Source organism: Sprattus sprattus, assembly GCF_963457725.1.
Source record: "Sprattus sprattus genome assembly, chromosome: 8".
Lineage (NCBI taxonomy): Eukaryota > Metazoa > Chordata > Actinopteri > Clupeiformes > Clupeidae > Sprattus > Sprattus sprattus.
In genome coordinates this window covers 14,921,828-14,942,630 of record NC_137927.1, presented here as the reverse complement: position 1 = coordinate 14,942,630, position 20,803 = coordinate 14,921,828, and the positions used below count along the sequence as shown (strand labels likewise).

General features: G+C 40.1%; 1 protein-coding gene across 1 annotated transcript in view; it reads left to right on the top strand.

Moving 5' to 3' along the window:
* znf609b (zinc finger protein 609b) overlaps nucleotides 1-20,803 on the top strand; it is a gene marked incomplete at its 5' end in the record, with an annotated part of 54,133 nt that overhangs the window by 17,496 nt on the left and 15,834 nt on the right. The gene's annotated exons all lie outside the window — the stretch shown is intronic.

Sequence of the window (20,803 nt, the reverse complement as noted above, 5' to 3'; positions counted from 1 at the left end):
AGTAGTAGCCCTAGTGTGATGGAGCTTGCAGATTCCGGTGAGCCATAGTAATGGCTTAGGCTAAGTATCCCGATGGAACAATGCACAGCAATGTGTGTAGAGTGATCACGAGGGATAAGAGGAGGCAATATTCTTTGGTCGTCGGCTCATGTAAGTCGAAGCTATAAAGAGCATTGAGAGCTTATGTTGCTACAATAGACATTCTCTTGATTGATTTTGTGATTGTCTGCTTAAACATCTAGTAATTGAAATCAATTTTAAGGTTGAACAAGTACAAATTTCTATGCAGATAAAAGAATGTTAACCTGATCAATGATATCCATACTCAAAGTAAAGCTTGTCTCCTTTCTTAAATCAATTCTATATAGGGTCTGGCCCTTGTCTGGGAATTCGCCACCCCTTCACTGCATTTCATTTGCTCAGTTAGTCTGGCCAACTCCTCAATGGAGGTCCACTTCACTCACGTAATTGGACACGCCTTTAACCAATCAGACCAACGATACTATACAACGATACAACGATCGGTAATAAAGCAAACACATCTTTTTTCTGTATGAATTGTTCCAGAGCAGGTTTCTGTTCTATTTTCAAAGAAAACTTGCCTTTGAAATCATCCAAGACAGCCGCGAGAGCAGTATATAGTTTACTGTGCTTTTCTCTTAAGTTTCGCTTTTGTTACGGTAGACGTGGTTATTTTAAATCCGCCAATGGCGCGCCAGGTAGCCAAAAGCCAGTTTGTGATTGGCTCCAAGGATTCTGGAAATCTTGAAGTGAACTGCTATCCTAAGTTTGCCAGACCCCCTTCAGAGGCTAAATCAAATTGGCCGGAGAAGAGGGGCGGGACTTCCCAGGCTAGTCTGGCCCAGCAATTAAATGAAAATTACTCAAAAAATATGAACGTTAACGTTTTTCAAAGGCCAAGAAATATATATTTTGAGAGACTTCTCGTAGAAAGTGTTGTTATAATTATTGATACAGTCTATGCGGCAAAGAGACTTAACTATGAGTTTCAGAAAGGTGATGGGTGTTAAAGATCAGAATCAGAATAATCGTGAACAGCCAACTAGGAAGAACAGTCAGAAGTAGAGTTTGATTTCTGTGCACAGAGATGTTGAAATGTAGCCTGACGATGTCATACTCATAATTTGAGTCAGAATATGAGTCTGATACTGCACCATTGGGCTGTGATTATGGTGCGTGTTTCTACCGAACCAGGAAAAAAAAATGCCTCTTCGCTCAATTGGATACACCTAGAACCAATCAGAGCAACGTAGTAGGGGTGTCACGATACCAAAAATGCAGTAGTCGGTACCAATACCAGTAAAATAACACGATTCTCGATACCAATTTCGATACCACGGTAAAAAAAAAAAAGGATTTCCAAGATTCCATGCACTTGAACTTGAAACATGAACTTCTTTATTAAAATATTCTGAAAATAGCAAAATGTCATAAGACATACAAAACATGTGCAATATAGCATAGCGCAACATAATAAAGCGCAATTAATGGTTAAAGTGCAACAACTAGTGACCCCAGACACATTCCAGACTTCCAGGCATCTTTTCTAAGTACTGTGCAAAAGTGCAAAACAAAACAAAACCGTGGTGCAGCCATTCAGCTAACAAGATGAACATGAGTTTTGAGCTTCTTAAATAAATCGCAATGTTCAGTGTGGTCGCAGCGAAATTCCAGCTGTCACTCGCAAATCGTCTTATAGGCTACATTGAGTCTATGGCATCGGAAAAAATAAATAAATTGGGTAATCGTGTTTTATCAAACCAATTGCATGTGTAACTATATTAAACTAGGACATTCTGTGAATTTCCCTAGTCTAGTCATGATACTTGCAAGATACATGCTCTCTTTCTTTCTCTATCTCCTTCTAACCAAGGTAGGCTATAGGCTAACGTTAAAACTACAGCATAGCTAACCTAAACTACGCACATAACATAAGCCATTGTAACACACGTGCCCATCATTTTAAACATCGTTTTTGCGCGTGATCTCATTGGTCGACCGCCTTCCCAGTGTTGCCAGATATGATAATTATCCTCCAAAATGAGCCTATGATACGATAAGCCATTTCTAGTCTGGCAACACTTCACACCTGGCAGCCTCTACTAGTTTCATCGTTTACAATAGTAAATGGCAGATCTGCGTGTGAAAAACATGTAAAAACTTCGACTGGAACACCGAAGCGTATACTGCCCCCGTCAGTTCCAAAAGGGCAGCACCGATTCTAAGAGCTGGCACGCTTACGGTGCTTAAAAAAAATGGGTATCGTCTGTGTTTTGTTATTTTAGTACCGAAAGGTATCGTAAGTATCGGTTCTCGTGACATCCCTACAACGTAGTATGACCATAACGTAGACCATCGGGGCCAGCTGATACATTAAACTTTTCCTGGATCCCGTAGGAAGGACGGCAGAAACATCTTTTCGATCGACAAATGCCTTATCGCGTTTCTCTCTTCCTCTTTAAAAATGAATGCGCTGTCAATGTCTTCTTGAAAAGACTTCAATTCCCACATTTCAGCTCTCCAGCAGCAGCCATGTTTGTTGAAAACTAATTCAACCCAAACACTCTTTGGTGACGTGGTTGATTACGGTACGGTTGATCATCTGTCCATCCTCGTCTAAAGCCTGCCCTGACATTTTCATTGGTCCGGGAGATTTTTCACTTCTGATAATTTCTCCCCAACGGAGCAGTGCCAAACGGAACTTCCAGACCTCAAATGTCGTGGGCGGGGCTAAGTTTGGTCTGGTATCCAGGCTAGTTGAAATGCACACCAGCAGAGAGAAGCAGGCAGTTGAGCAATGACCAGCAGAGTAATGTACTATTCAGATGAAACATCTGTCTGTTTTAAATGACAGATATATAACTAGATTATACCGTAAAGGCCTACTGTGTTAAGTGCTTTACTTTCAGGGGTGAAATGCCATTAGTTTCACAGTAATGGCAGTGCAACTTAATTGCCATCTTTAGGTGATGGTAAGATCAATGCCAGTCATCAATTCTGAGTGATCACTCCCCCCTCTTGCAACCTTGTGGCACTCTTTTCTGCTTTGGATAGAGTGGTGTCTTGATAGGTGTGTCAATATGACAGTGCTTGCCATTCACAAAGATTGTGCCATTAACTAGTGTTTTGATTGGCATGGTAATAATGTTAACTCTCCTTCCTTGTCAAATTGGAATCCAATCCAAAAATTATTAGAGGGTTCAGGAAGATGTTGGAGATAATGGACCCCCCCCCCCCCCCCCCCCCCCTCCCTCATTTAAATACAGCTCCAGTTGTACTGCCTCTCGATTTTAGAATGCTGGTATATTCTTTCAAAAAAGTCACAAAACTCACTCAATCTCCTAGTGGCCCAATATTCTATTGCAAGGCTTAATAAATGGCATTAGCAATGTGGTCTATAGCATTATTTGTTGATCAGATAGCCCAAAAAGTCTCTAGTTTCTGATGGCTCATTCTGTTTTGTTGCTTTTATTGACCTCTTTCAGTTGTTTACCACATTGCCAGATACCTTGTTTGGTTAGGGTTATCAGCAACTGGGTTCAACCATTTGTTTGTTTTCCATTGGTTTATTGAAATGTTTATCATTGAGCTTCTCAACTGACCAGATTAACAGCCTTCCACTGTTGCTTTGTGGGTTGACCTACCTTAATGAGGTTTGTGTCACAGAGAAGATTCATTTAAGAAGCTTAAGGGGTATTCTTGAATGCCACATCTAAAGAATGACTTGGTGTTACAGCCATCCAGCAATATTGCTGCCAAAAGTGCACTTTGTTTTGGTTTTAGGGTTTTAGTTTTAAGCTAAACTTTAAATCGCAATATGAAAATATGCATTTAAATGGCCCCTCAAGATTATGATTTCGTTTACCCTGCATTTGGCCATGTCCTTTTCTTCAGACTGTAAGCCTTTTTTAAGTTTAGGACATGGACTAGGCCTGTATAATATTAATCATACTTTGGTAGTAGGGCCAATGATTTTTCGCGAAAATGGACGGAATTCTCGGAATGTACCCTTTGAAACGGAAAGCAACTTTCAGACGGAAACATCATTTTGTGCATACAAATAGCCCGAATTCCCCTGTATTTTGGCCTGCAAGGCTGTATTTCTTTTAAATAAACACGACAACAATCGCAACAATGAACAAACATTAATTAAAGAATAAAACCAAGTCACGTCTGCTCTGAACTCCACTCCGGCCACACACCCCTTTTCAACGGTTGACACACACACTTCCCCTACAGCCTGTCACATTCACTCGCTCATCTTCCCAAACGCATTCAAATGTGTTTTTTTTTAGTCTTCTGTTCTGTTGATGGCTGGCAAACAACAATCTTATAAGGTTTGGGTCACTTGTGGCACATATTATTCACTCATTTAAAGCCATCAATCTACCTTAGGGTGAACAAAATGAGCTGAAACGGGGAAAAACGGAATTCACCAAAATGTGAAACGAAAAACTCATGTTTTTTTATTTGTATGGAAAATCATTAAATATATATATTGGTGAGCTCTTTACTGCTGTTGCAGTAGTCTATGTGTTAAGATTATTGCATCATGTTATCAGGGACCTATCGTAAAGCTTTTTAATTCACAGTTGGTTACAGACCTTAAGGAGTAGGCTGTTTAGTCTGCTGCATGCAGAGAAGGACACACTTAAGGATGTAAAAAAAAAAAAGTGTTCAAAGGAATAATAATGTCATAAGATTAAAGAAATTGCCCAGGAGATTCCTGTGCCTTGGTAAATGTTTTATGAAGTCGGAGGAATGTACCGGAGCCCGTCTGCCTGGCTTCCTTTTCCCCATCAGATTGAAATTCTCACGACAATTAATTACTAGTAATTATAAGAAGTAGGCCTAAACCTGCCAAACATTTGTTCTTAAGTCTACAGTCCAAACATTAAAGTGTCATTGTGTCTCCAAGGCAGATGTGATTGGTTGTTTCCAAAGTGTAGCATACCATATTCATGTTCTAGGAACCCTAATAAATGCATCATGAAAATGGATGAATCATTACACCCCAAGCACCTGTAGATTATCTGTTGAAAGAAAAAGCATTATTAGTCATGGTGTAAAAAGTATGAATGCCAATGTGAAATGGCTCGTGTTGAGTTAATGTGCAGAGGAAATTTGACGCTGAGATCTTTGCCAGAAAGATGTGTTTTATTTCTTTAGCTTTTAATTCAAGCAATGCAGTTCTATAAGTATTGTTGTTTGGATTTTTGAATGAGAATATTCAAGAAACGGTGTTGCAGTAAAGCTACCTGTTTTCCCACATTTGCTGTACAAGCTACAACATGGAACCTGTCAGAGGGTGTTAAAAGGCACCCTTATCTCTAGGATGACCTCTCGAAAGCCATCTGTTGTGGGGCCTCTGGCTGGCTCTCACCGTGTCTGGAATGAGCTAACTAATCCCACAACACAGATGAAAATAAAAATACCTCAACATTTCCCCCTCCCTAAATTGCTGTTGGCAAACCAAAAATTAGGTTTTATTTAACAGTAATTGATTGTTATCCACTTAACATTAGAAAATAGCGAGGTAGTGATTTTTTTTTTTTTTAAGAAAGTGGCCTAACAGAGACGTGTTTCGGAGGTGCATTTGGCAGGGAGAAGGCTTTGGCCATAGCCATGTGTCTCTGGGCTGCCGAGCTCTGCTCCACGCTGAGATGAAAGGATTTTCTCTCCCATGGTAATCCACACAGACAGTCAAGCTCTTGTGATTATTACCGCCGCCACCCCCCCCCCCCCCCCCCCACTCCTCCCCACACACACACACACTTCCCTCGCCACATCTTTCTGAATACGGGGCCTTTCCAATTCACCCTAAAAATGGTTTCAAAAGGGGATTATGCTGCATAGATAAATTAAAGGCAGGACAAGCTTGTCTGCTGGGATTGATGTCTGACATTGTTGTCTGTGGTGGCTGCATACTGAACAATGTAGGATTTTTAATTTATTTTTTCCTAAGAGAGATATGTGACATACCTGCCAACCCTCTCATTTTCCCTTGGAGAATCCTATTTTTTCATGCCCCTCTCCCAAATCTCTTAGACATTAATACATTTTTATATCCAGTCAAGGCTATAAGATTGCAGTTAGCACATTTTTATGCTCAAATGTGGCCATTTGTATACAAATCAAATTATAAGTGAAGTCTTAAGTGTTAAGCTAATGAAAATCATCACATGCCAAGCATTTTGGTGTACAGCTCAAAAAGTGAGTGACGGACATTTCAAATGGGCTGCCACATTGAAAGACTTACCCGTTGAACAATGCTGAACTATATTTCAAGATGGTATAAGCACCATGGGAAATTAAAGTTCTTTGTAACCCACTGACCCAGGGACTGATTCAGTCATGGTCAGAGAATTCATTTCTCATTCAAAGACGGGTCATTATGGTCCCAAGTGCTGCTTTCAAGGTGTTTACATTTGGTGACAAGGAAGACTGATGAACGTGATACCTAAGTAATTGGAATTGTTGCAAATCCCCATTTTAAATAGGAAATTGGAAATTACTTCCCAAAGGGCAGCTGGCCAATGCTGCACAAGAAGAAATCAGAAGAAGTAAGTGCAAGTGTTGCTAGTAGCACTTTTTACATGGACTGGACGTGACCATATTTAGAGTAATGTTAACACTTTTTGTATTAAGGAAAATAAAATGGTATAGGTTAGCAGTTGCCCACTCGTTATGGTATGTTGTGATGTACCCAGCCCTAGGGCTATAACAATTACTATAACGGCACCACTGACATTCTGCGGTATTAGGAGATGTACAGTGGTTTTGAACCAGTCATAACAGCTTATTTTTCCCCTTATCTGGGAGTGCTGCCATCGTGCAACTTTTGGATATCGTGCAACTTTTGAACTATCTGGATATTTTTGAAAGCCATGTCTTTTTCTATCTGTTTTGAAAAGGGTCACGTCCACAAGTTTTTATTTATTTATTCATTTATTTTGACTGCACTGACGTAACCTCACATTGATCTATATGCGTAAGTGATGTCACAGCTTTTAGGTTCCGTTAAGTAGGCCCAATCATTGAAAATGTGTTCAGTTGATATACTCTTCTGGGCCTCATTACTTTGATAGAGGGATGACGTTTTAATAAAGCCTTCAGAAAGTAGAAAGTAGTATCTCCTTTTTTCCCCCTTTCTTTTTCCTAATGGTCCTAGATGGTGTGTTTATAGTTTACTTGAAAAGTGACTGTGGTAACGAGGAGGACACATCCTTTCTAAAAAAGCACTTCCTTTCTTCCGGTCTATTGTAAACCCCACTGGCTGCTACCAGCGCACTTCATGTGATTGTTATTCACTATTACACACTAGGTGACTCATGAGCCCCTTGAAAATTTCAACATGTTTGACTTTGCCCGACTGGGCATCCATGGGGATAATGAAGACTGTGAATCTTGTATAATGGAACAACAGAATATTCTTTGTGATGTGACTGGCACTCGCACAAGAATGTCGTCACGTCTGTGAGGGGGCTTAGAATCTTCTAGTCTGACACCCCTATAAGGGTAATTGCTAATTCTGACGCTGCATTAGTCCTCAAGCAGAGGTTCTCTTTAAGTGAGACACCTTCAAAGGTCAGGTCCTCCACTTAAAATACATTTAGTTAGGTGTAGAGTCCCAGAGATGAAGGACTTTGCCATAATTAATGATTTCAGTGGCTTTGTCATTGTGTGTCATCAATGCATGTCATTAAAATGGATACATATTTTTGTTTCCACTGAAGTAGCAAGACTGAATCTATGAGCCAGATGGTCACTTCATTGTGCAAATGAGTGCTTAACTTCACTTTTACAGAAGCATTTTAGTTGTACTCAAATTCAGAACCCCTCTGCATTAAATCCTCAGACACAGCTCATGGTATTTGTTTTTTGCTAATTGTACACCTGGTGGGTACATTGTACATATTTGTTTAATGTAGGCTGTGTGCTAAGAAGCTAGCTAATATTTGAAAACTACCTTATGCCCAATATAGCCATATCATCACATGCATTAAGTAAGCTGAGGTCTAAAGTACAGGAGTATTCTTGTTTACTCTCATAGCTTTAATATACCTTTTATTGTAAGGTTGTAAATGAGAGTGTTTTCCATCACACAGCAAGATCTTTTGTCACCCCTTCACTCCTCTGTCAGATCCAACATTTTGATGTTTTAGGCCATTGACACAGCAGGTCAAATCAGGAGTTCATCAACTTGCAGACATATCCAAGTCGCTCAGAGCTGTTTGAGATCTACAGTCATCCTCAAAATTTACTTTTGACTGAAATGAGCTGCTGAAGTATTATTATGATGACCACTGTTGCGCACAGGCTGGCGGTCATATAGTGTTTTTTTTCCCCCATCCACTTTTTATTTTTCACCAATTTTTGGTTATCAATATAATTTACTTAGACTTCACCAAACTTGGCAAGATCATAGCCCCTCATGGCCGATTCAAAGTAAACCACTTGTTTTTTTAAAGAAGCAGTATTAAATGTCTGTTTGTACAGTCAATGTTTTACCTTTCTCCTCTTCCAGTTTCTGATGTGGCACTCCATTAAGTGCCTGTAGTCAATTATCGAATGGAGGCACTCTCCTTTGAGTGCCCAATCCAGCACCACACGGTAGGCCAGTTGACTACAGGCAGTGAATGGGGTGCAACATCAGAGAGTACAAAATCAGCCACTAATGAATGTTCACCATTGTCAAATTAATAATTTACATGCAGAAAACAAAATGAAATGTATAATTGTCAGGCCTATACAGCATCTGTGTATGGCTGTGTGCTTAATAATCAATACTCTAAAGAACAATCACATGTTGGCGGTTTGTGAATTAGGACCATTGAAACTGAAAGCCTCATGTCAATATGTTACCTTCATCACAAGACTATGTGAGACATTTTTCGAAATTGTTGTTTCTCTTCTCCTGTCTACAAATGTTTTGTCTGTTGGAGGAAGCACCACCCACATAGAGGTTTGCTGCTGCTGCTTGAAGGAAGTGCGCAAATTCAGAACCTCTATAAATAGTTTGGTGGTTTAGGTCTCCAGGGAAACCTTGCAGGCTGAACAGCAACTTGTTTTCCATGTCTCTACTGTACGTGGCTAGTTAAGTGTGCCGTTATGCTGTGGCAAACAGCCGATTGCAGGTTTTTCTTTCGAAAATGCTATGAACGTGCTCAGTCATTTTTTTTCCCTCTAGTTGTACACCTCAAGACATTGCTTGTGCCACTAATCTACGACAGCGAAAATACAACTCTCAGATTTGTATTCAGTTATTATAAATAATTAAAATGGTTTAGGTGGGTTATCCTAGCAAAGATATTGAGTTAATATTTTGCCTGTTAGTCAGGGTAGAAGCCTTTCGGTGAGAATGAGCTATAGGTCTGACTGTTTATACAATGGTACGGTAAGTGTTATTTATGGTAGCCCAGCTTTTTAAAATGAAAGTATACTAAGCTAGATTTTTGTGACTACTTGTTAACGATTGAAAACCAAGAATATGTTTATACTCTTTTCCAAAAAGGTGCTGCTAACTGTAGGCTCTGGCTGCACATTTATGTATAATGATCTGTTTTCGTGTTATCCCCCTTGGTGTGAGATAAGGTGCCTGGCTAAGCATAGGGAGGCTGAGGCAGGAGAAAAGTCCTTGGTGGTTCTGAGCTGATTATCTGGACTTCCTCTCCAGGGCCAGACTCTCCACTAGAGCACTCGTGGGTGACCTTGACAAGAATGTGGATTATTATTGTAATAGATACTGTTGTTGTGGTGAGGGCAGGAGGTGGAGTTGATGGGGGCAGGCGGAGGTAGATCTGGTATTCCCCTTCCCCCCTCCAACAGAAAGAGCTTTGTTAAGGCGTGTCAAGAGGGAGAATGGTCCCCCCCCCCCCCCCCCTCTCTTTGTGGTGTACTGTGTCATGGCGTCAACCTTTTTCTCACCTGAATTTCCACTGGTCTGTCAACACTGCATGAATGCCAGCACAGCCTAAGAAAAGTCTGTAGAGGAGAGAATATTTTTGCCTGGTGGTTTCATTGTAGCCAGATGAAATTGACATTCATCTGTCAAAGGCAGGCTACAGCAGAACAGCATGACTACCTCCCTGCCAACCTACCTGCCAGATGCCTAAACTTGTTTTTGTCACTCCATGCCTTGCTGACAATTGATGAATTCTGTTGACATGATTGTGTGTGTATTTCTTCTTTTAGACATTCAAATATTGTAACCTGGTAACCTAAAGTGGTCGTATTGTCCTCTAGCAGCTGCAGAATTTTGACCTAAGTGGCATTTATGACTGAAGTGAGAGAGACATTAAACCTGTCTGAGATCTCATGGCAAACTGCCTTCTGAAGTCCATTCACTCAGCACATGTCTAAAGCCTAATCCAATGAAAGGACAAGTCAGCCTTATTTTCTGACTCCAGTGCTGCTTTCAACAATGGTATGTTTTCATATAACAAAAATAAAAGACTTACTGAGACATTAAAAGAAGGTATAGGCCTGTATGGAAAGAATGTTTTTTATTATTATTATTCACCTTTCTAGTGCTGACCTTTCTAGTGCTGTCAGAACTGGCTGCTTTGTAGTACGGTCACCTCTGCTCTGTATAAAATGTCTTGTTGTGCAATTAAGTCTTCCCTTGTATGTCTGTCAGATAAGGTTGCTATGCGTACAAGAATCCAACAACTACGCCTGTGTGAAGTTGTCAGCAGGATTTGATTAGGTAGATTTTGTTGTTGGGTTGTTTTGTTGAAATGGGCCTGTCAGATCCTTCCGTTGAGTTGAGGTGGGCTGCAGTGCTCACAGGGGCAACATTTCTAGTCCTCACAACCCACTGTCAGTTGGTAAACACCCTTAGGCATAAGCCCAAGAAGGCCAGCTGCTCTAGGCTAGATGGTGGAGGGTGCGGGATCTAGTAGGATTATGCGTTGTGGAATCAGTGGTAGCTGTCGATCTGAAAAGGCTTGAGATCACTGTGTTGTTCCCAAGCTGTGCTTATGGTTGATTCCATTCTCCAAGTCCTTGTTTTCGCGCTTACTTTAAAAGTCATCGTAGACAGTGTGATTACAAATAAGATCAGTTCTTCAAACGTTTAAGTCTACCGTCTAATGTTTACCAACAATATATGTATACAGCTTTGTGCTTGTATCTAGGTAGACTTATGTGGTTATAATTGTTTTCTGAACATTTGGAATTTGGTAATTAGCCTGATCATGAGGTCAGTGCCACGTACTGGCATTTTTTAACAGAGGGCTTCCAGGATGTTGTGTTCATACTGCAGCAATATAACACAATGGATAAAAGATAATCAGTCTGAACAGTCAAACATGTACAGTCTCACGGAGGTAGTCATGTCAAAACAAATTAAGTCAAATGTGATGTGAAATCAGACCGCCAAGTAACATCCCCTTCTTTATTCAGAAGAGCGCAGGTTTTTTCTTTTACACCTATGATGGTGATACTGGCATAGATCTATTTATATGCTTACACCTATCAGTAATATAAACAAGCCTGAATCAGCCTGGACTATGAAGCCTTTTTCCATTCCAACTCTCTTGAAGAAATTCTTAAGGTATGAATGTTGTATCTAGGCTATGCAGAATCATGTCTCTGAGTCCTAAAAGTAAGCACTTCTTTTATAGGTTTAGCGGTCATCACTGGCTTTTTTATGATTGACAATTCCTCTCATTTGGAGTCATTTTGTGGAAAATTACAGTTATGGTAGAGCACCATTTATTTGGCTGATTTCAGGCTGCTTTGCCAACTGGTGTGTGATCACTGAGTAGAATACGGGTGACCAATAATTCTTTCCCCCAGTTTGTAATGGTAGAATCCAAACATGCATAGTCCTAACTTTTATTTTTTAACTGCATTTAGCTCCATGAAGCCTTACGTCTTGGGAATTCCAGTCAGCTTCATACTTTCATGGATTTTTAATACCCTATAGGCTTACCTCTCACACAACATTGTTGAGTGGTATGCTATACATTGTTGAGTGGTATGCTATACATGTATTTGGCAGAAATACATACAGCGGTTGCTGTGGGTCAGGATGAAACTAACTGATTGTGAAGTAGTTGAGTCATTGGAGAACTACATATCTCGCATGCCAACATTTGTCTCAAATTGCTGCTGTATTGCAGCATCAAAGAGGCTTTTTTAAGATTCCTACAGATAAGTGTTGAACAGATGAGAACAGTTTTTGATGTGTGGAGGATTTATTAGTGATGTATTTGGGTAGCCCGAAGTAGTATGCCTTGTAAACCACAAAGAATACTCAATACGTAGGGCTCATCTGTTGATTGTTCTTCATTGTTACCCTTATTTTGTTTGTTGCAATTAACATTTCCTCATCTGTATGCAATACAAGGATGTGTAATGTGTTGCTGAAAATGAATTGCAGAAGGATTTCTCACAGCAAAAGAGTTAATGCATTTTCAGCTGTGTTTTTTTTCTGCAGTACGAAAGAGGCCAAATCAGGATAGGCTATCTGTGCACTAAATCTAGGTTGTGTTTAAGGAACTGGGCAGTACTACAGAACAGCATAGTGATATTTGGCCAGTGGATGTATTTGCTTTCATGTTTGAAGTTTTAATGTGGTTGATCCATTTCCTTTGGTGTTCAAACGCGTAGCCTAATCCTTCAGTTGCTGAGCCGACACCCTTTCTTAACTTTATTGTTTTGTATTTTTCATGGATTCTTTTTTTTTTGTCAATCAAGTCTGTTCATAAATGAATGCATTTTAGCTCATTTAGTTTTTTTAATTAGGCCTATTTTTCCTCCTTTAATCTACCTCCATATGGAAGGAACGGTCTACCTTCTTGAGTTGCTCATCAATGTATTTATGGTTATCACGGTATTCATTCAGTAATTTTCATAATAAACAGTCCAAAAACCTTTCCTCCAGACAGAAGATTTTGAGCGTTTACTCCCTGATATTTCTTAAGCGTTGACTTCTGCACAGTTATTGACATAACTGCCAAGCATAGTTGGTAGCCTACTCTCCATGGTGCAGGTTATTTTCCTGCTAGTTCACAGTGAAGCCTTGCAGACTTGCCATCTTACCAGAGCGTTTTAATTGGTCCGCTCCGTCAGACTCTATTTGCCTGGCTGTCTCGTTGTCAATTAATGTGTAGACTTAGGAATGAAGCCCACTGGAGACTCATATTTTTCACTCCCCACCATGTCATCTGTCACAGTCTGAAAAACACAGGTTGTACTTCTAAGCATTTGTAGCTGTCTGTCTTAAAGGGCACAATGGTTGTTTGGTGAGTTCTGTTTAATTTTGAAACTCTTTGCGGTTATGTTTCTTAAGAGTTCAAAAGGAGAAGATGTTTACAAAACAGAACACTGTAATCCCACCGTGAAGCTAATTCAGATCAGAGGTGCCATGTCCTAAACCCCTGCGCTAATAATCGAGTTAAGGTGTTGGTTAGCCCCTGAGTTGCAGTTAGTGAGAAGAGCCATTGAAAGCATCTGTGAGGAGGCACAAAGTAGTAAAGTGAAACGTCATAAACACAATGTTCCGTTCTGTTTGTTTTAAATGTCTACCCACAAGCCATTGATTTCCCCTCTCTCTTTGCAGATGTAAGGCGAGTTAAGTACCACTTTGGCCACAGTGGCTTTTTTTTTAAGGGATCTGAATGGGAAAGAGGTTGCGTGACACTGTGGAAAACCTCTAAAACATTGTGGTCTGGGTAATATTTAGCAAGCAGACTGTGCGCTCTTGAGAAATGGGAATCAGACAGGGAAAGGCTGTGGAATCTGTTGCTGGTTTGAAGACGTGGGTTAAACTCTGTCAGTTTGTTTGTTTCCCTCTGTGGATTTAAGTGTTGTGGAGCATGATGTTTGCAAGCGTTTTATTGTCTCTGGCAGTGTTTGTGTGGGAGAGGGGGAGAGACGGATTCAGCGAGGTTGCCTCCAGGCTAAGATAAAGTGAACAGGAAAATATATTCACTGCACACGATTTGCTTTTTCTATATACAGTGGCTTAGACCTGATATGAAACACGGTATGCTTTTGTTGGTCTAATGCTTGTCTAATTTCACATGCAAGCATTAGCCTAGTCATGTTTTGGTAGCCCTTGTGTGTTGTTCAGTATTACCTTGTGCTGTGGTATTATCACATCACAGCTGTTACCCCATGCTTAATGTTCTGTCATTCAACATCACACAGGCCCACATTAGTGCATTTAGGCATTTCTGTTCAACAGAAATATCAATCTTGATGGCTAGCCTAATATAGGGTGAACGTTACACTTAGTGATGTGTAGGCTAAGTAGCCTTCTCTTTGTCAGATTTCAGCTGAAACCGTGGTCTGCCATTTGTGCTGGGTGACTCCCACCATCTCTGTGATGTACCATGCATTTCTTTAAAGTTATTTTAAGAAGTGAAATGTGCATAATCCACTTAGCCAACTATATGTTCTGAACTTTTAGAAACACTCATTTGTGGTTGTAGTGGTGAGTGAGAAATTCAGGGTACTAGTGGTAAGCAAAAGAATAAGACACTAGAAAAAGAGAGCCAAATTGTATTTAGTAATAATTTCAGTTAGGGGTGGGCGATATATATGGTCTGCGATGATATCGTCATTGTTGTTCAAACGATGTGCAAAATTACATTATCGAGTATTTAAATGACTTTGCCAAAAACAATGACACGCACGGGGAAACTGTTCACATCATGTTCTTTATATAGCCTACGGCGCAGCAGCGCTCCCCACAGCACGGCAATCACACGACTAGTGGGCCTACGTGATCACGTGACATGGCTTCTCGCTAGGGATGCAAATTATCGATTAATTCATTAATCATTAGTTGATAATCTTATCGATCGACTTTCGATTAATTGATAAGCGGCGTTTTTCACCTGAGTTACAGTGCTTCAATAGGGCCTTTACAAATAACAGCTAAATAGTTGAGTTATTATATTACATTACATTATGATAATTATATTCTATTCTATTCTACATTCCTCGAGTAATTATGCATTGGGAAAAGAAAGCAGAAAAGTTTTTTTTATGGTATAACAAAATACATTCTTTAATTTAAAACAAAGAAATAAATTATGGACTGGCTCAGTTCTTGCATTTGAAACAGACATAAAAAAAAAAAAAGAATAGAAGAAATTAAATAGAGAGCCAAACAGAATATTATTGAGCCTATCTTGTAACTATATATGTAATCTTGTATCTAACTTGTGGATAGATTATGAAGAAACTGCATCTAGGCTATTACAAGCTATATAGCCAACACAACTCTCTGAAGTTTAACTCGCGCTCACGTTAGTGAGGGATAGAGTAGTTACATTCTTAATGGCAAGCCATCAGGCAAAGGTAAGCTAGCCCGCTAACGAGCTAGGTATCTAATATCATTAAGCCTGAGTGAGCTAGTCCGCTATCAAGCTAAATAGCCAACTCAACTCTTACTTACTTACTAACTCTCATGAGCCAAACTCGCGGGCACACGTTAGCGCGGGAGTAGACAGAGATATTCATATTCATAGCAAGGTGAGCTAGCCCGCTAACGAGCTAGGTAGCTAACTCTATGAAGTCTAGGTGAGCTAGCCCGCTAACGAACTAATAGCTAACCTGAGTTTTAAGACTACAGCTTTAACTCGCGGCAGTAACCAGGTGAACTGGTGGTGCCATGCAGGACAGCAGCATGCACAGTGTTCAAATGATAACTGAGTGAGCTAGTGGAACTATTGTATTTCAATACCGCATTACACAGAGAACATTTGACTTCTTTGCCTGAATTAACAATGTTGAAGTGGTCCCACACCGCACTTCTTTTCGCTCGCTTCATTTTGTTTTCAACCGGTCTCTCGCGCTAGCGCCCTCTAGCGATTAATCGTGATTAATACATTTTGATCGAGCAACCTCTTAATCGACAATTAATCTAAAGTCGATTAATCATTTGCATCCCTACTTCTCGCATCCACTTTGCAACAGGTTAGCAGCGCATGGTGAAGTCTGTTGGGCCTCTGTTGGTGTAGCATAAAACGTGAGTTTTATTAAAACATAGCGTGTGTAATGTGTAGCCATTTCATTTCGTTTGTTAACATTTCCTGCTGTCTGTCTCTGAACGTAGTTGGAGATTGCAGGGGAGTAATATGCTCCGCTGCCGAAGTAGATTACATGTTTTTAACTTCAGGGTTAATTCCCTTTCCTTTAGGTCTGCTGCTGGTTAGTAAATAGGCTACAGACAGCAGGAAAGGTTAGCAAACGGAATGAAGTAGCTACACATTACACTAGAGGTCGACCGATATATCGGTCGGCCGATGTATCGGGCCGATATTTGTCATTTTTTAATCTATCGGCATCGGCCGATTTAAAAAAAAAATAAATAAATAAATAGAAAAAATTGAAAATATAAAATGTGACGGATTCAAGTTTTACAAAGAATTCTCTCTTCCCCCCTCCCCCCTCCCACGGCCCAGACAGCAACCCTAAAATAAAGACAAATCATAGTCTGTACACATAGGGTAAACGTACCTATTAAGCCCACTAAATCTGCTTTTCAGACATTAATAATATATATACCGCCCAAATTTAAGTGAGAACATTTTAGTTAAATATTATGGATGTTTGTAAGTATTAGGCTGTGTGTGTGTGTGTGTGTGTGTGTGTACAGGGGCACGGACTTCAGACTTAAGATACTAGTAGGGGAGTAAAATTGTGTGCATCTACTTATTATTAGTGTGACGCTTTAGCATGCAAATTAATGGGAAATCTTTTAGATATTGGCCCTAAAAATCGGCAAAAAAAAATCGGCAGCCCATATCGGCTATCGGTTAACCCTGACCTGTAAGTATCGGCATCGGCATCGGCATCGGTTATAGAAAAACCCATATCGGTCGACCTCTACATTACACACGCTATGCTTTAATAAAACTCACGTTACTCACATACTGGTTAACACTTTCACAGCACATAAATGTTTGTTGCTACATCCACACTATGCGTCACCGTTCTCCCTCCCTGTACGTGCTCCTTAAAGGAGCCGCACCATTTTACTAAACGTTCTTGCAATGTGAATCATTTAAATATGCTTATTGGCCTTATTGTGTACGCTTGTGAGTTTAACAGCGCTTGTTTGTGAGAGAGAGCATTTAACTGTTGATGCCCCAGTTTAATAAATCCAGGCTATTCATAAAAAAAACGTGTGTCAATGTGGCATTAGTACTATGAACAGTTGAGAAATTGATTCCGTTGGGCTGTCGGACTCGGTCCGGAAAATTCGTCCCGATCCATGCTCTAATGCTCATGTATTTGTATTTTTGTACAATCCTGGACAGAATTCTAAGTTTAATAAGGCCATAAGAACTGCTGTTGATGTGCAATAATTCTCATGGATGCATGGAGCACTTTATGACAAGAGTTCAATATTTCTGCATTGCAGTTCAATTAAGTTATTTTTGTTTAAAGACAATAAAGAAGTGTTTTCCTTAAACATTGTGCCCATTATTGTAATTTCCAAGAAGGTATAGCCTAACTCTGAGAATTCCAATCACATTTATTTTTTAAATATCGTATAATTATCATTATCGTCGAAATGAAAAAAAATATCGAGATATTATTTTTTGCCCATATCGCCCACCCCTACTTTCAGGGCTACCTGTATTCAGTTCTCTAAATCCGCACTCTTCAGTGTTCCATATAGCTTTATTTTCTAATGCAATGCCAGCCTTAAATTGTGCTTTGAATGAATTTGTCTTACACCTTCATCCATGGCATCCATTACTAAGTCGCTCAGGAAATTGACAACGTAGCAAACTCAATCCCTACCCCTTCTACACATTTTCCCCACAATGTGAACTACTAACTCAAAAGGGTAGCCAGCAGACAGAGAATGCACTGTTGCCCTTTGTAAATGGTCTCCCAATTATAGCTCCTTTGTCAAACTGGGTGTTAACCTCAGAGAATGTGTATTAAATCTAGTCTGTGTGCTGTCATATTTGGAGGTACACAGATGGCACAGAGGCTCATATTTTGTCTGTCGCTTTGCTATTGGTAGCCATGTCACAAAAGGTTACGGCACATGGAGTTTTGTTAGCTAGCCAATATTTCGACCATGATTAGAGAAAACAAGGACTGTATATTACAGCGAAGTCTTTCTTAGAGACTTCCCAGAAATTATTTATCTTGAAAGTAGCTAAACCCATCAGAAAACCCTGCAATGTTGAGCCAGAAGAGGATATAGGCTAATCTTACAAGCATCTTTTATGTAGTGCACCAGTATGGGCCAAAATGAAAGAGGTCCACCCAGTTACTCAAGACATGCATTGGTTATTAAACCGTTAGGTGCAAAGTTGCAAACACGGTGCAAATCATGAGACTAGAATGGAGTTATGGGCTATAGTTGTTTTTATCTGTTCAGATTAAAGAAACAGGAAAGACTACCTTTTTAAATGGTGTTTTTACAGCTGTGTAACTGGTACCTCGTGGCGTTGCCCATTAGCCACAGAGATCAGTTGCTCATAGTAAAGTTTGATTGCTTCTAGTCTTTTGTTGATTCACCTTTTGTTTAATGAAGCCTTATGTCGATTCGTCTGTGCCACCATTCCCAAAAAATCAGACGTGTCCAACTGAAGCTGCATATTATTAGAACCGCAAAGTGCTCTGGGACTGGGTCGTGACCTGCAGACACATGTGGAGCTAACATACGTCCAGTGAGTGAGGAAAAAAGAACGAAGTGAAGGAGAGTGAAATTGAATCTGGTTATTGTCCCCGCTCGTTCAGTGCGGAATGCTGCAACATAAAGCAGCTCGCAGGTTTTCCTTGGTTTGATCTCCACTCACATAGGATCGAATTTTATATGGGCTTGTGTTGCCCTTCTTGGAGAGTGCTGGGGGAGAAATGCAGGAGGCATGTTAGTGCCATATGTGAAATCCATTTCATTTAGTGCTTCCTGGTTGATCCCCCACCCCACCCCCCACACACACAAACCCCCACCTTCTCAGCCATCTCATCTGGCTCATTAGCCTCACAATATGTCACGGTGCAGAATGAGTCATAGCTCCCACTCAGGGATTCAGTATAGCGAAGGAGGGCTAGGGAATACAGTCTTCCATTTCACAGCCGGTGAGAATATGGATGCTCTTTGGTTCCTTCATGTTGCTACACTGTGCCACCCTGCAGTGCTTTGTCAATATTCGTTGAAGGCAGTTAGCGCGAAGATTAAGTGGACAAACTAAGCCTTTTAAAAAAAACAGCTATAAGGTTTTCCATGTTGGAAGCAGCAGAATACACTTGAATCATTTGTATTTAGGATAGTTGGGGACGGATTCTGAGCAGGGAATCAGAACACAGTAAGAAACTGTACAAATCACTGTTCTGTTTTTCGGTGCGGAGCAGATTTGACATGCGGCCAGAGTTTGGCATTCTACAGAGATTCAGTTGATTGTCCAGCACTAAGCTTGTGTTTGACCAGACAGGATTCCCCAGAGGTTTTTGTCAGTGTGCAGTGCAAGCATACAGCCATTTCTGGTGAAGCTCTCTGAAAATAGATTGTGCAGGACATGCACTGAAAAGAGATGAACTGCTTTGGTGTATGTTAGGTGAAAACTATTTTATATACTCTATTTTGAGACAATTTGCTTGCTGCGACTCATGGATATCTTTACACGTAGCCTACTATGATCAGAGACCTTCACTTTCTTTGCTTTTTATTTTCTCCAAAGGTCATCTCTTTCGTCATTTATTTTACCATACAAGCTGGTTAATATTTGGATGCTAATCTGCCAACAGCACCGATGTTTGAATTAGTCTGAAGGCTAACTGCATCATGGTGGTTAGAAATGCACCACAGGAGTAAAGACATAAAATATGAATCATTTTCTGTTTTGTAAAGGAAAAAATAGTTAAGTTTCATTTAGGATGAAAATGTGAGCTCTTAAATGTGAAATGAAAAGCTAGCTGCACAAATGAATCCTAATTGCTAGTTTACCAACCAGCTTTTTTTCACAGCAGTTGTTTGTTGATCCACCCAAAAGTGTATGTAGTTTAAATGCAGAAAGACATCTCCACAGCCCATCCCTTAAATACTCTTATCTCTCCTATGATTTGCATTGCTGATCATATCCGCATGCCACATTGTCATGTGAGATATAAATACTTCAAGGGTTTCAAGGGGTAATACACTTGTTATTCACGAGTCATCCACACACTCCGTGATTAAATTGTCAGGCTCTTTCGCCACAAGTAATTATTCATGCAGTTCTACTGCTGATAGCATAATAAAGCTGTTATTGAAATCGAATGCCTCAGGGACTTTAACCTTTAAAGATCTTTATTTTAATTGGGCAAATAAACACATGTCTCTAACTTTCCAAAAGGCTTGAAATATCAGATATTTGTTCTTTCTTCACATTATATATTATTTTGTCAGACACACACTCACGCTCAGTCCTCTATTGGGGTTGTCCCTTATCTGCTTACTTCACTGAGCGTGCAGTACTTTTCTGCCCAATTTAATTAGCTCTTTCATTTTGTGCCTCTCCAGGTTATGAATTCATGCATTTTAAGTTGGCTGCAACAAATAATGAGCACCAAGCTTGGTGTCTACATGCTGTGTAGTTAAAATCAGAGCAAGAGATGGAGAGTGTATGTATGTATGTATGTGTGTGTGTGTGTGTGTGTGTGTGTGTGTGTGTGTGTGATTTTAAGTATCTTTCTACACACACATACCCACACAGTGCAGGTGGATTCAATTACAGAGGCCTGGCAGTCTGTTCCACCACTCTCCTTCACCACAGCCAACCCCTTAATTGAATGAATTAGTGAGTGATCACACCAT